The 14,606-nt window shown below is 38.6% G+C and overlaps 1 long non-coding RNA gene across 2 annotated transcripts; it reads right to left on the bottom strand.

The window, feature by feature from the left end:
- Positions 1-5,052: 5,052 nt before the first annotated feature.
- LOC143679398 (uncharacterized) lies at positions 5,053-13,915 on the bottom strand. Of its 2 annotated transcripts, none has more exons than XR_013173719.1 (3): positions 13,803-13,915; positions 6,980-7,077; positions 5,053-5,822 (listed from the first exon to the last, which is right to left on the bottom strand). It is a non-coding gene; the product is annotated as an uncharacterized LOC143679398 (long non-coding RNA). The 2 variants fall into 2 exon arrangements; XR_013173718.1 differs by having other exon boundaries at positions 13,797-13,904.
- Between the last annotated feature and the right edge of the window lie 691 nt (positions 13,916-14,606).

The following is a 14,606-nucleotide window of genomic DNA, read 5'->3' as shown; positions in this document are numbered from 1 at the left end:
GGGTGGGTGATGGAGCCGACTTCAGACCTCACTGGGGAAGGAGTGCTGGGGAAAGGACAGATTGGAAACCTACCTTGCTTGCGTCACGCGCGCTAACCTGCCGCCACTGTGCTTTCGGTGCCTTAAGCCTGGCTTCTCGTTTTGACAAGCCACACTTCCGTAGCCTCCCAGAAGTAATGTTACACTGTTTATCCAACGCTAAGCTACAGCCCTCATATCTGGGTCCACCGGTGAATTTTGGCTTTTCTTATGCCACTCTTTTAAATGGATCATTCTGTGGTTCTTTGGACCTTTGGAAGTGGAGATTTCATAATGAAGACTCGACGAGCAGTAATGGGGGTGTCTGCCTGTGGGACAGCGGCCCACCCCCTGTCAGCGATCAGTGAAGGCCGTGAAAATGAAGTTATTCTGCGGTTTCACATGTGCTTGGGTAGAGGAGCTGAAAATAGCCCCCTCCACGGGGAGACAGTCCTTTGGGGCTAGGCGGCTCCGGGACCGTCTTGGGAGACATGGGGCTGCCACAGAGGAGTCCTTTAATCCAGCAGAAAACCGGGACAGAAAGGAAGGTGGAGGTTTTGTTCCTCTTGGGGTGACGGCACCTCCCCTCGGGCCACGGTTTGACAGGGCCTCACAATGCAGCCCCGTCCCACGGTCCCTTTGATCCAGGTCACCCCTGCGTCCTCAGTCAACGAGCAGCCTCCTCGGCTCGCCTCGCTGAGGGGTGGCGGAGACGCGCTCAGCTGGGGTTTACGCCTCGCAGACGGCCTGGTTTACTGAGGCAGCCCAGCTCCCTCCACTCCCCTCCCCAGACAAACAAAATCCCGCTGCCGCCCGCCCTTGTAAGGGAACATGTCCATTTCCTCTGCTGTGCGTCTTCTTCCAAGGGATAGGTGGGTGAGGACAGCTAGGGGAGGGTTGGAAAGCGTTGCACGTCGTCATTTATCTTCGGAGCCCCATTTATCGCCCGCGGTCGGGCTCCTCCAGCCTCGCCCCTGAAGGAAGCACGATTTGTTCGGAGGCCTCGCTCCCGGGGGACGGGCCGGGCGCGCCTCGCCCCTTCGGACGGTAGATGGCGCTCGGGTCCCGCTCAGCCGCCGGGAGAGCCGCCGCACCCACGGGTGGGCCTGGGCGGGCCAAGCCGAAAACCGGTGTTGCCGCGCGGACGAGAGGGGGATATTAAGCAGCATTTCATGCATTTTGAGAAAGAAAGACTGTTTAGGTTCATTCGAGGTTCTCTGGAGATGTATTTTGGAAACAACCTTTGCTGAACCGAGCCCATCACCACGGCCTTTTATTCACTTACGAAACGCTTCCCCGGTATCTCAGCGCAATTACCTTTTGTCTCCCCTGTCCTCATACTCACTGGTTGGATGCTTGAGAAACAAAGCAGCAAGGGCTGTCCCCTTACGTTGTCACAAAGGTTTGTCTTTCCTGTTTTCCAGAACCAAATATCTATGTATGTGTATGTCTACATCCAAATATCTACATCAAATAAATAGATATTTCACATTTACTTTTGCGCAGAGGAAAGAAATAATTTATTATTTATTCTATCAAATATTTTGTACATAATATTTTATATCATATATTTCCTTTGGGTAAGAGTCAGTGGTTGTGAATAATGCTTTCACCAGTTTTCTCAAAGCATACGTTTACATGTCATTTCAGAGGTCCAATACTTGAAAAACTATCATGTACTTCATATATTTTATCAATTTAACAACTAGCTACTGGCTGCAGATGATGTGCAAAGCCTGTACTCTGTGCTGTGGGGAACATAAAGATCGATAAGTAAGTAGATTAAGGAAGTCTTTACCTTCAAAGAATTTACCACCATGTCTAGGACAAATGGTCCTTTGGAGCATTGGTGCTAAAGCATTGTGATGTGGATTTAAATATGTATGTATAGGCTGCGGATTTAAATATGTATGTGTAGGCTGCGTGTGAGTGTTAGTGTATGCACCATATTCAGTTGAGATTGAGATCTGGGGACTGATTGAGACTTTTAGAGCAATATAGCTGAGTAAGTAGGAATGTTTAGTTGCCTACTATGGCTACTCCTAGTTTGAGCTGGTACTGTGCTTTATCTAGGAAGAGGTCAGTTGTGCTCCAGTAAGAGCTAAATTTACCTTAGGTTGATAAAACAATTTATTTTCTTTAAAGCATTTCCACATGCATTATAATGCTTTTATATAATGCCTTTATAAAATTTTGAAAGTATTTTACATTGTGATGTAGTTTCAACAATATGTAAGGAAGAGGTGAACAGACATGTATTTTTTAAACTTTTTTATTGTATATAATAACATATATACAAAGCAAAGAAATAAAAAAGCAATAGTTTTCAAAGCACTTTCCAGCAAGTAGTTACAGGACAGATCCTAGAGTTTGTCATGGGCTACAAAACAATCCTCTCAGATTTTTCCTTCTAGTTGCTCCAGAATATAGGAGGCTAGAAGGCTTAAATATTTTTTTATCACCACAATTGATTTTTTCTTCCTTTTTTTGTGAAAAATAACATATATACAAAAAAAAGCAATAAATTTCAAAACACAGCACCACAATTAGTTGTAGAGCATTTTCACAGTTTGCATGGGTTGTACCATGATTTTAGGTTTTTACTTCTAGCTGCATCCTTATGGATATTAAGGAATAATGTTTGACCAGAACCCAAACTTATGTTTCACTTCAGTTTTGATTTCTATTGTCTATGTTTTTTATTTTTTGCTTTGAAAATATTTAGTGGATTTGGATGGAAAGGAAAATTTCCTCTGCTGGGAATGCAAGTATGAGTGTGTGTGTGTGTGCGCTGCACTATTAAATGTCTTTCCAGAGGTCTTGGTCTGTTGCAATAGCCTTGCCAATCCTTCAATTACTGTTTTTCTTTCATGAGAAATTGTTACTAGAATGCACTCACCCTTTTAGGGAGCTGTGAATGTGGTTATAATTGCTTGTTTCTAAGATAATTGGCCTCACTGCCTCTCCCTGGAAAAGTTACTTGAACAAATGGAATGTGAACGAAAGCCTGAGCTGCATTCAGACTAAATCTCAGCATCAAGGCCCTGCTGCCACCGTGTACTCTTGTCCCCAAATAACCAACAGTGGGTTGTAAGAGATAGGAAACAAGAAAGAAAGTTTTAAAAATAAGGTCATCTCAAAATGCAATGACCACTTGAGTTTTGACATTTCCTTGCAGAGGGAGTTTTCTTTTGATGGTAAAATTACCCACTCTAGTTTTTAATGGGTTCACATCCAGTGGTTACAGGTTGCTAGACTCTTCCATGGATATCATTCCCCTGTTATAGGAGGAGGCCCTAGAAATTCAGGGTCTGAATGATATCCAAGTTTGCAAGAGCAATGGAAAGGAAATAAAAATGGTGTGAGGTTGATTGATTTCAGACATTAAGTCAATGTAAAATTGTCAAACATCCATAATATTGGTACTATCAATTGCCTTTGATGCCATTGATCAAAGAGTTGTGCTCATTCATTATAAGCTGACACGAAATGACCATGTTCTTATGTCCTGGGGAGAAGCTAAATTATCCTTTCACTTAAAAGTGTAGGCTCCTGTGGAGTTGCAGGTTATTATTAGTATTTTTTCAACTCTTCTTATGCTACAGGCCCATTTTACTTAAAAAGAAAAAGATGGTACTAGAAAGCAGTCATGATGCATTTCTGCTGGAATAATTTGGCTACCAAAAAGTAAAAGTAGATTAAAGAATCTTCAACTTGCTAAGGCAAGAGAGAAAGAATTCACAGGGGAAGGGAGAGACCACTGTTGTAGTAAGGTGAGTAACCCAATCAAGAATGCCTAATTTAATGAAAGATGGCCTAACCATCCAGGGTTTATGGAAAGCAATAAGCCCTGTCCAGAGAATCAACCTAACAAATCAATATTTCTCTTCTTCTATTACCGGTTTTCATTCTTTTTCAACAATCTTCTCTTATGTTAAGAGGTCACAGGATAATACAGGGTATTCGTAAAACATCATCAGAATTGGAAATGATTTGAATTTGACTAGTTTCAAGGAGGTATTGTGAAAAGTTCCTAACCAAAGAGCTTCTTCCAAGACTTGCCAGTCAGAGTCCATGGCAGGGCTGTTTTTGGGTGTGTTTTGCCAAGCTTTTTTTTTTCCAACATTGAGCAATTTAAACATGCCTCTGCAAGCTAACACTTCATCTTTCAAAAAAGTTGTGCATAACCAGGCCAAAAAAACCCCACCCCACTATTTTTAACCATGACAACACAATGATAATTTTGTACTACATCATACCATAACAACTCTACAAACATTAGAAAGAATGAGGCAGATTTGTATATACTGATGTGGTAAGACTTAAAGATGTACTTTTAAGTGAAAAGAGCAACGGGAAGAATCAATTTACGTAATTACATAGAAAAAAAACCCCCCAAAATATACACCTAACTAAACTGTAAAAGTTGGTTCCCTTTGGGGAGAAAAATGGGAGTGGGAGAGTGCTAAATATGGATTTGCACATTTTATTTCATATACATCTATATTGTTTGAGCTCTTTTTTTTGCTGTTTGAATTTTTTTTTTCTGAAATATTTGTGTAATAAAATAGTTTTCAAGAAGGGGCCATAAATGTGATCACAGTGTTCCAAAAACATTGGAGGAAGCATCCGTTTTATCTTCTGTTTCTAACCGTATATAAATATAATTTTTTTTCTGTTATATAATTTGCTATAGAACAGATAAGAAAAGAAGGGGTTAAGCCGTTCAGGTCATTTTTAAACTCCTGGATGCTTGCAATCAAGGCAATCAAAATCTGCTTCCACCTTAGCCCTCTGCCACCATTCATCAAATAGGTCCTGTTCTGTTGGGAAAACAATGTTGTTTCAGAAGTAGGAAAATACCCAGCTGCAAATGGTTTGCACAACACCAGCGGGAAGAAATCTGCTGAGGATTCAATGAGAAAGCAGTAAGTGGTGTCTGGCTCTTTTGGCATGGTGCTCTTTGTTTTCTTACAGCAAAGCCTTTCCCAAATAGCCAAACCTCTTTGGAGATGTATGAAAAATGTTCTGGCACACAGAAAGAACATTAGAAATCACTGTTAAACTAATTTTAATAGGGAAGAAATAAGCATTGGGAATTCACTCTGAAGGAACTGGATCTGGAATTCCAAAGAAACCCGCCTAAACTGACTGCCTTTCTGATTTCATTTGTGTTGTCAGAAGCATCATTGCAACACTTTTTGATGTCTCATTTTCCTTCAGCAGCTGCCATCAACCCATATTTTTAGAAGGTTGGGGTAATTCTGTTCCGGCCTCTGTGCATGGCATTCTTGGTGAGGGCAGGAGAGATTTTTTTTTTCTCTTTTTCTAGCTCTTCCTGTCTCTCATCTTCCTTAATTCGATGCGGGCACATGGGGGTATGTCATTGAACTGGATATGTCATGGACCTTTAATTTTCCCAGGAACCAGTAAAGCTGATCTCTCTTTTAGTATCTAATGGAATTGTTTTCCTTCCCTGAGCATTATTCTGAGAGTCATGGTAGAGGCCAGAATATTCTCTGGCTCTGGCAGGAGTAAAGACTGATAGAGGAATGGGGGAAGGTGTTGGAGGGAGTCACTCCTCCACAAAGTCATCCTCCTTCTTGAGACATTTGCCTATTCTTGCCTTAATGGATTCCTACTGGATGACCAAGTGTGTATCAATGTGCAAATGTTTCAAAAGGTGTGCCTGCTTTATGAGATGAAAATGGGCATGATCGTGATGAATTGCTGAGTCTTTTTTCCATGTACATCTCAGGATCCAAACTTTTACCAAAGTGCTTGCAGAACTTTCAGTTTCACACCTGAAAGGAGAATTTAAACTTGAGGAAGGTGCATATGAAAGTTATAATTCAAGGAAGTAGGATATAAAATTCATGATGGAAAGTTAAAGAATTTATATAAAATTTGTATAAAATTTATTATTAGACACAAGTCCAAGGAAAAATGGTAGTAGAGGTTTTAATGTATGCCTGCCCAGGCCGTAGTCACCTTCTCAAAGAACACCTGACTCCCTCCCCACTGCCCGCGGCCTTGCTTGTGTTATCTAATCCTGCCCACCTCTCCCTGGCCATGCTGAATGCATTAAGGTGGACACTCTGCCCAGGAGCCTTGAGTCCAGGGCCTGGCTTAGGCCAATAGTTTCTGTAATGGGGATCCTGTTTTTGAAATAGGACATTTATTTTTTTACTTTTGGAATCAGTTGTATTTTTACTTTTTAGCCATCCTGTGTCTTTTTCCTAGGTCCTCCTACCATTTTTACCCCAAGGCAGAGGAGTAGGTGGGGGAAGCTTTTCCAGGCTGAAGGGTTCACATTCAAGTGGGTGTGTCCTTCCCTGTACAGAAGCCTTCAATTCGTGTCACCAGAGCCACAAGGTTCTTGAGTAGAAATAACTGAGCAAGGGGTCAAGGCAAATGGGTCCAGGCAGGGCACTACCAGCCCATGGAGTGCCTTTGGGAGAATGAGGAAGAGACTCCCTCAAGAGGCTCCCTCATTGGGTGAAAGAATTAAGCATTTGCTCTGCATGGAGGGAGGCTGGCAAGTCCAGGCCCAGACAGCTGACCAGAGCCTTTTGAAAAAAGTCGGTGGTTCTCTTCCTCTAGGGCATAGTGCCTGGGCACTCTTGGAGAGCATAATGCAGATTGCATTTCGGCCCCCTCCCGCCCCCCGCTTGCTCTCATGGCCAGAGGACTTTACACAGTATCCATGTGGTTCAACCATACACAGGAGCCCTGAACCTGAGGACGGCTTCCCAGAGCCTCCAGGTTCTAACACGGTATCCAGAAAGTAGCTAAGAGTTTCCAGGCCCTGAAGGGGGGTAAAGAATGGAGGGAACTGGTTGATGGGTGGTGGACCTAGATGTTCTCAGGCAAGACCCCCGCGGACTGAGTAGGACAGATCTCACAGGCAACTCATGCAGGAGGCCCAGAGTCCAGGATTACCAGTGTGAGAAACTCTTACCTATATGTAGCTGCCACTGGTCTTGAATTTTTATCACATTCTGGGTTTTGGGATTTGCTTTCATCGGAGCTCAGGTTTCTCACCAAAGTTGGGTTCCACTAAATAGAAGTTAGAGCCAACATAAGTCAGTCCTTGTATCCCCACAGTAGGCCTCTCTGTTTAGAAACACGCTTCTCTCAGGTTTCTCTATAACCCAACTCCATATTTTATGCGATGCTTTGTTAGTCAATAATCTTCTCATTGACACACCAGTGGAGTGAAGTTGCGCCTGCATATTTTTTCATGCTAGCTCTGGTCTTATCTGGGTTGCTGAATTCCTCCACCAATGAACTCAGTGTTTCTAGATCAGGATTTACCAAGTTAGACCCACAAGAGGCCTTGAGATAAAAATAATTCTGTGATCAAATAAGTTTGGAAAAGTTTGCATAATAAATTTCACTCATTAAGTTATCATCTCTTTCCTATTATTGTTATCATAATGGTAGAGTTTATGGAAATTTGTTTAACTCAGTATGCCCTAGATTTGACTCTGAAACTCTTCAGGTAGAACAGTTCTATGAAAACATTTCTGTAAACACTGTTCTAGATGTTAGATTCTCACAACTGAAGATAGGAACAATTTTCTTGGGATGTTTAAAAAGTAGTGTGCTTTTGAATTGGTTTATTTTCTTATTTGGGAAATCTCTCCCTGTTATCAAACAACCAACTATATGGGCTTTCCATTTCTCAAGTGGCTTACTCCAGTGTGGTTTTTGCTCTTAATACTACCTCTATTCAAATAAATTTCAGTTGTTTACCATCCATTCTATTTTTTCAAATCGGCTTTCATCTTTAAAGTATTTTTCTAAAATATTTTCATCTTTTTACTTATGCTTGAGTAGCCCTTTGCATGTACAAGTATTTTCACATTCATTATCTTATTGATTGTTGCTTGACATAGTCATTTTAAACAACCTTGCAAATAGTATTTAAAAATCATTAGGGCCATTAATATTCTATTTAGTCGGCAAAATTTGAAATGGCTGACTCCTCCATATCACAGAACTAAGAGAACATAAAATTTTGCCTGTAGCGAAAAATGCTCATAGCTTTTACTTAAACTCAGATTGCTAAATCCCCATGCAAACTAAAGAAAAAGTTCAAGGGGGGATGTGTTTTAAATACTTTCTTTAAAAATATGCTTCTCCTGATTTATTTTAAATTCTAGCCATGCCATCTTCCAAGCCTATTTTATATAATATATTATCGAAGATCCTGGGATTTAACTCATGATATTCTCTAGTAACTCCTGGCAAATATATATCTAAATAAAAATACTTTGTTTTCTGTCTTTAATTCACCCATAAGTTTATGAGAGAGAATATTATTTTTTAGAGTTGTTTTTTAGTCATAAGTTCTAGCATTTCTTAGTTGTTTTATCTTCCCTGTTTCTATTAGAAACAAAACATGCTTGTTGAATGATGAAATCATTAAGTTATAGTTAGCAAACTCCTATGACTACATCCTTTTTTTTTTGTAGGTTTCCTTTGATACCTTTAATATGCATAGAAATTATATTAAGTCTGAACTAGTTGCATTCAGCTCTTAAGGTTTCCTATGGAATTTAAATTGTTTTTACAGCTCTATCAAGATAAAATTGAAAAGCGATAAACTGCATGTGTTTAAAGGAAAATTGATGTTTTTTGACATATGTTGATCATAATCAAAATTGCAAACATTTCCATCATTCCAGATGTGTTTCCATGCATCTTTGCAGTCATCTCTCCCTCATCTCTTTCCCCAGGCAATCACTGTCTTAGTTTCCATCACTACAGATTAGTTTGCATTTTCTACAACTTTATATAAATGGAATCATACAGTAGATTATACTTTTTTATGTGTCTGACTTCTTTCACTCAACCTAAAGGTTTTGGGGCTCATTATGTTGTATATATCAATAATTCATTCCTTTTCAAAATATATTGTGAATGTAAGAGGTATTTTTGAGCATATATAATTAATAATTAGAATTCTATTATATGAATATATCACATTTTGTTTATCTATTCACCTGTTGCTGTGCAATGGATTGTTTCTAGTTTAACTGTTGTGAATAAAGCTGCTATAAACATTTACTTGCAAGTCTTATTTTGGATATTTCCTTGTCTTCCCATTTGTTTTGAAGAAATACCTAGGTGTGGAATGCCTGGGTAGTGTGGTAGGTGCATATTTACCCTTCTTAGGATTTTTGAAATATCACTTGTGATAACCTGTCAATGAATTGCATCAGATTACTAATCATAAACTCAATATCTTTTGAGCATATGTTATGTGCTCGTCAAGAGCAAGGTACTTTACCAAGAGCTGAAGATACAATGGGAAAATAAACAGCTCACCTATTTTCATGTAACTTATAGTTTGGTGTAGGTCTCAGGTGTTAATTTAATAATTATTCTAATGATTGCATAACTTTAAATTGACGTATATGCACTGAAGGAAAGAAATATGATCCTGTGAAAGACTATAATACTTTCAATACAGGAGTCCAGGAAGGATGAGTTGGGGGGATAAACTAGGAGAAAGGCTGGAAAATGAAACATGTGAAAACCATCTCAGAAAGGGGGAAAACCATGTGCTAAGGCCCTGCGGTGAGGAAAGTAGGTACATTTGAGGACTTGAAAAAGTCTGACTGGAATAGGAGAAGGAGGCAGGAATCATACCATGCAGTTCTGAACAGGCCTTATTCTAATTGAGCCTTTATTTCAAGCAAATCTGGGAATAATTGGAGGGTTTTCAGCAGGAAGATATTATGATCAGATTTGGATTTTAAAAAGATTGCTCTGGTTGCAGCATAGAGAACACATTACATGGGGAATAAGAATAGATGTAGAAGATCAGTTAGAAGGTGATTATGATGGTGTTAAGCATGACTTGAGGTGGTGGGAAAGATGATGGAGTCAAACAAATGGATTTAAGAATTGCATGGGAGATAAAATTGATGATTCTTGGAGATGGGTAAAGTATGAGGTTTGTGGAGCAAAGAGTTGTCCAGATTGACCCTCAGGTATCTAGCCTGTACAATATTTGCTAATGTAGAGACACCAGGTAGGGTCAAGTTCAGGGGAAGATTGAAAATTTTGTTTTTAAAAGTTGAGTTTAAGGTATATTTGCATCATACAGAGGTGCATGCCAAGTATACTGTTCCTATATAGATGGGTCTGGCCTAGGGAGATAAATATATTTGTGACTTATATATGTATGATACTGAAGCTGTGAATTTGGGGGAGAGCGGCAGTATAGAGTGGAAAGAGATGAGGGCCGTGGTGAACATGAGGAGACATGAGGAACTCCAAAGGTCTAGTAGAGTCTGAGTCTGAAAAGAGATGGTATGACTGGAGAAAAAGAAAAAAACTGAGAAAGTGTAGTCATGGAAGTCAAAGATGTTACTTATGTTGAGAAGATGGAAGACCAAACTGGGATCAATGATGAAGTTTTTACAGATGGTTAAGTTCATGTGTCCACTTGGCTAGATTATGATGTCCAGTTTGGCCAAGCAAGCATTGGCCTGATGGTTATAGTAAGAATATTTCTTGGATTTAAATTATTAGTAAGTATATTGCATCTATGGCAGGTTACATCTATAATCAACTAAGGTGATTGCTTTAAAAAATGAGAAGAGTCTCATACTGTGAATTGAAGACCTTAAAAGAAGTGATGATTTCAGCAGTCAGAAGGTAGAATTCCCATCTCTATTTCAGCCAGCCATCTTCTTGGGGAATTTATTAAAACCTACTTCTGAGTTCCCAGTTTGTTGCCTGCCCTACAGAATTGGGACTGTCCCATCCCCACAGTCGTGTGAGTTAATTCCTATAAGAAATCTCATAATATTTACATATATCTGTATCCTGTCATTCTGTTTCCCTGGAAAATCATAGCTAATACAAGAGGACTTTAGAAACTAGACTGTGTTACAGTGATTGAGGAACAGGGGTCAGGGAGGTACTTATACTTCTTGAGCATGTTATATGCCAGGTGTTTAGATTGACTCTTTTTTCTCCCACTAACCCTTTGAAGGATGTTCTGTTAATCCTAGTTAGCAGGTGAGAAAACTGAAGCTCAGAGGTGGAAAATAACTTTTCTAACTTTATGTGGAGAGAAGTGGTGGACCTAGTATTTAAACCAAGTTTCCTTGGTCCCAAGGCTCTTTTCACTACAAATACTACACTGCCTCTCCCTGTGCAAATATAAAGAGATATGAATCAAAATGTTAATATCAAATAAGGAGGACCTGGTGACATGCATCAGAGAGAGCTAAATGCTGACTAGTGCTTTTGAGGTTCATGAATCTAGGCAGAATGCTTTTCTTTTGGATCTTCAAAAAATTATTTTAAAATTGAATCTCAACTTTCCTTCATTTACCTTCTCAAAGTGGTATAAAATCTCTGCTAAAAGTGAGGTTGTAGATACTCTAATTAGGTAGGAAAAATCTGTAGCTCTAATATTTTAAGAGTTTCTCTTCTCAAAAGTTTCATGTCTATATCTCACAATAGGTTTTGTTGTTGAATTTAAAGAACAGATGCTTTGGCTCACAAAGGGCAGATAAATACACTGGTTTTGCAATTGAGCACACAGTAATTAATGGTAAAAAGGGACATATGTTAAAATCTTCATGGCAGAGCTGGAGGCAGTTTTGTGGCTTAAATTAAAGGACTTGGCCCCATATATCTGTTTTCTTTCCCCCTGTGCATTTTACTGGTTCCATGTACCTCTGGCTGATTACCAGAAGCACTTGTACCATTCCCTTCAAACAGCCTCGTCATCTTTTCCTCCTTGATCCTGCTGTAAAGTTGAAATGCCGAATTTATGACATTGCAATCATTTTCATGGCAACAGGCTGTGGCATCATAAAAACAAGATTTTGATGACTTCACTGTAGGATCAAACAGAAGGAGAATCCGGGTTCCATGCAGGAGAAGCTTTTCGTCATACACAAAAATAGGTTTGATGACAGCAGGAGAAAAAACAGAAGATTTTTGGTGATTTAGGGAGAACCCCCCAGAATTTGTCATACAAGTGTTTCTGTCAACGATACTGAAGATGTAGATATATTTCAAAGATCTGAGTTTTTGGAAACATCTGTCTAGCCTTTGAAACTTGGAAGTCTCAAGTGATTATTTTAAAATAGATTTTCCATCACTTAGTGTTTGGCCATTGTTTGAAAGTGGACAAAAATATTTTGTGATTCTGAGGTTAGTATATTTGAGAGCTGAAGTTCCAGCAGTGTTTGTTGATTTCTTTTATAGTGAACTTTAATTTTTGGTTCAATTAAAAAATGCTTTAGATAACTTGTCATAAAAATCATGTCGTGTAGTACAATTATACTTTGGATCAACTTGTATCCTCTGTGTTCACAATGATATATAATATACCCTGTTCTCTATCCTGATCTGTAATGGAGTTCTTATTTTAATATTTGAGTCAATTTTTCTTCTTTTAACACTTTAAAAAGTTTTTTTTTAATTGAAAGGTAACTTCCATATCCTGAAAGTGTTTTATGGTCTAAAGTCCTCTCTGTGTGTGCTGTGGTTGAAGTTAAATCATAGTATTGATCCCACTGTCCCTATTCTTGGGTAGGCAATTGTCCAATCTTGCACATATGGTAGTGCATAGCATTCCACTGTAAGGGTGTAGCTGTGTGCAAAAGAGCTACAGTTAGGAAGAAAATCCTCACTTACCCTTCCTAACTCTGAATCAGACAGACAGCCAAGAGGTCATGTCTAATGGCAGTTTCTGAGATATTGTCGAAATGGATTTTAGACAACATGATCCAAAAATTACCCTGTGCCAATGTCCTAATGTCTGATTGTATCTTGAGATTTTGCCAGCATGTGTAGAAATAATTTGGTGTACTGGAAGAGTTGTAGTTTCTTTCATCTTTGGCTATTTTTGGAAGTTTGATACAAAAGAGCCTATATCATAGACAGAGGTTCAGGACTTAGTGGTCCAATAGTTCTAATTTGAGTCCTGGTTTTGGGTTATACTTTCTGCATAACATTAGACCAACCTTTTGTCAGATATGAAGATGGTGAACCCAGCTTTCTTTTTTATTAAATTAGTTTTATTGAGATGTATTCATATACCATACAATCCAGCCAAAGTGTACAATTAATGGCTTTTAGTATAATCACAGAGTTGTGCGTTCATCACCACAATCAAATTTAGAACATTTTCATTACTCAAAAAATCCAGCTCATACCCCTTAGCAATTACCTCTCAATCCCTCTATCCTTCCCCAGCCATATGTAACCACTAATCCAATTCTGTCTCTATAAATGTATTTATATTTACATTTATATAAATAGAATCATACAATAGGTAGTAATTTGTGTCTGGTTTCTTTCATTTAACATATTGTGTTTTTTTAATTGTTATATATTTTTAAGTTAAAGAAACTGTAGGTTTACAGAGAGTTCGTATAAAAAATACAATATTCCCATATATGCCTCTATTGTTCCCACTTTGCATAGTATGGTACCTTTGTTATAATTGATGAAAGAATATTAAAATATTACTGTTAATTGTAGTCCACAGTTTATATTAGTTACATTTTTCCATATATCACACTACTATAAACAACTTGTAATAGTGTCGTCCATTTGTTATAATTCAAGAAAGAAAATTCTTACGTTTGTAGTTAACTGCAATCCCTTGTCCACAACAAGGTTCACTGTTATATAGTCCTGTGTTTTATCCTCTGACTTTCCTTCTAGTAACACACACGACCCCAAACTTCCCCTTTACACCACATTCATGAACATAATTCAGCACTGTTACTTACACTTACAATATTGTGCTACCTTCACCGCTATCCATTTCCAAATATTTATAATCAACCTAAATAGAATTCTGCACAAATTAAGAATCAGCTCCCCATTCTTTATCCCCATATTGTCTCCTAGTAACCTATATTCTAAATTCTAATTCTATGAGTTTGCTTATTATGGTTAGTTAACATCAGTGAAATCATACAATATCTGCCCTTTTGTGTCTGGCTTATTTCACTCAACGTAATGTCTTCAAGGTTCATCCATGTGTCACATGCATCAGGACTTCATTCTTTCTTACTACTGAATAATATTATATTGTATGCATATACTACAGTTTGTATATCCATACATTGGTAGAGGGACCTTGTGTTGCTCCCATTTTTTGCAATTGTGAATAACGCTGCTATGAACATCGGTGTGCAAATATCTATTCGAGTCTCTGCTTTCTGTTCTTCTGAGTATATACCTAGAAGCAGGATTGCCAGATTGTGTGGCAGTTCTATTCTTAGCTTCCTGAGAAACTGGCAAACTATCTTCCGCAGTGACTGCACCATTTTATGTTCCCATGATCAGTGATTGAGTTTTGCTATTTCTCCACATCCTCTCCAACACTTGTAGTTTTCTGTTTTTTTTTTTTTTTAAATAATGGCCATTCTAACAGGTGTGAAATGATATCTTATTACGGTTTAGATTTGCATTTCCCTAATAGCTAAGTCATATTGAACGTCTTTTTATGTTCTTTTTAGCCATATGCATTCCCTCTTTGGAAAAATGTCTATTCAAGCCTATGTTCATTTTTAAATTGGGTTGTCTTTTTATTG

The sequence above is a fragment of the Tamandua tetradactyla genome, chromosome 4 (assembly GCF_023851605.1).
Source record: "Tamandua tetradactyla isolate mTamTet1 chromosome 4, mTamTet1.pri, whole genome shotgun sequence".
Lineage (NCBI taxonomy): Eukaryota > Metazoa > Chordata > Mammalia > Pilosa > Myrmecophagidae > Tamandua > Tamandua tetradactyla.
This window is presented reverse-complemented; position numbering and strand designations above follow the sequence as displayed.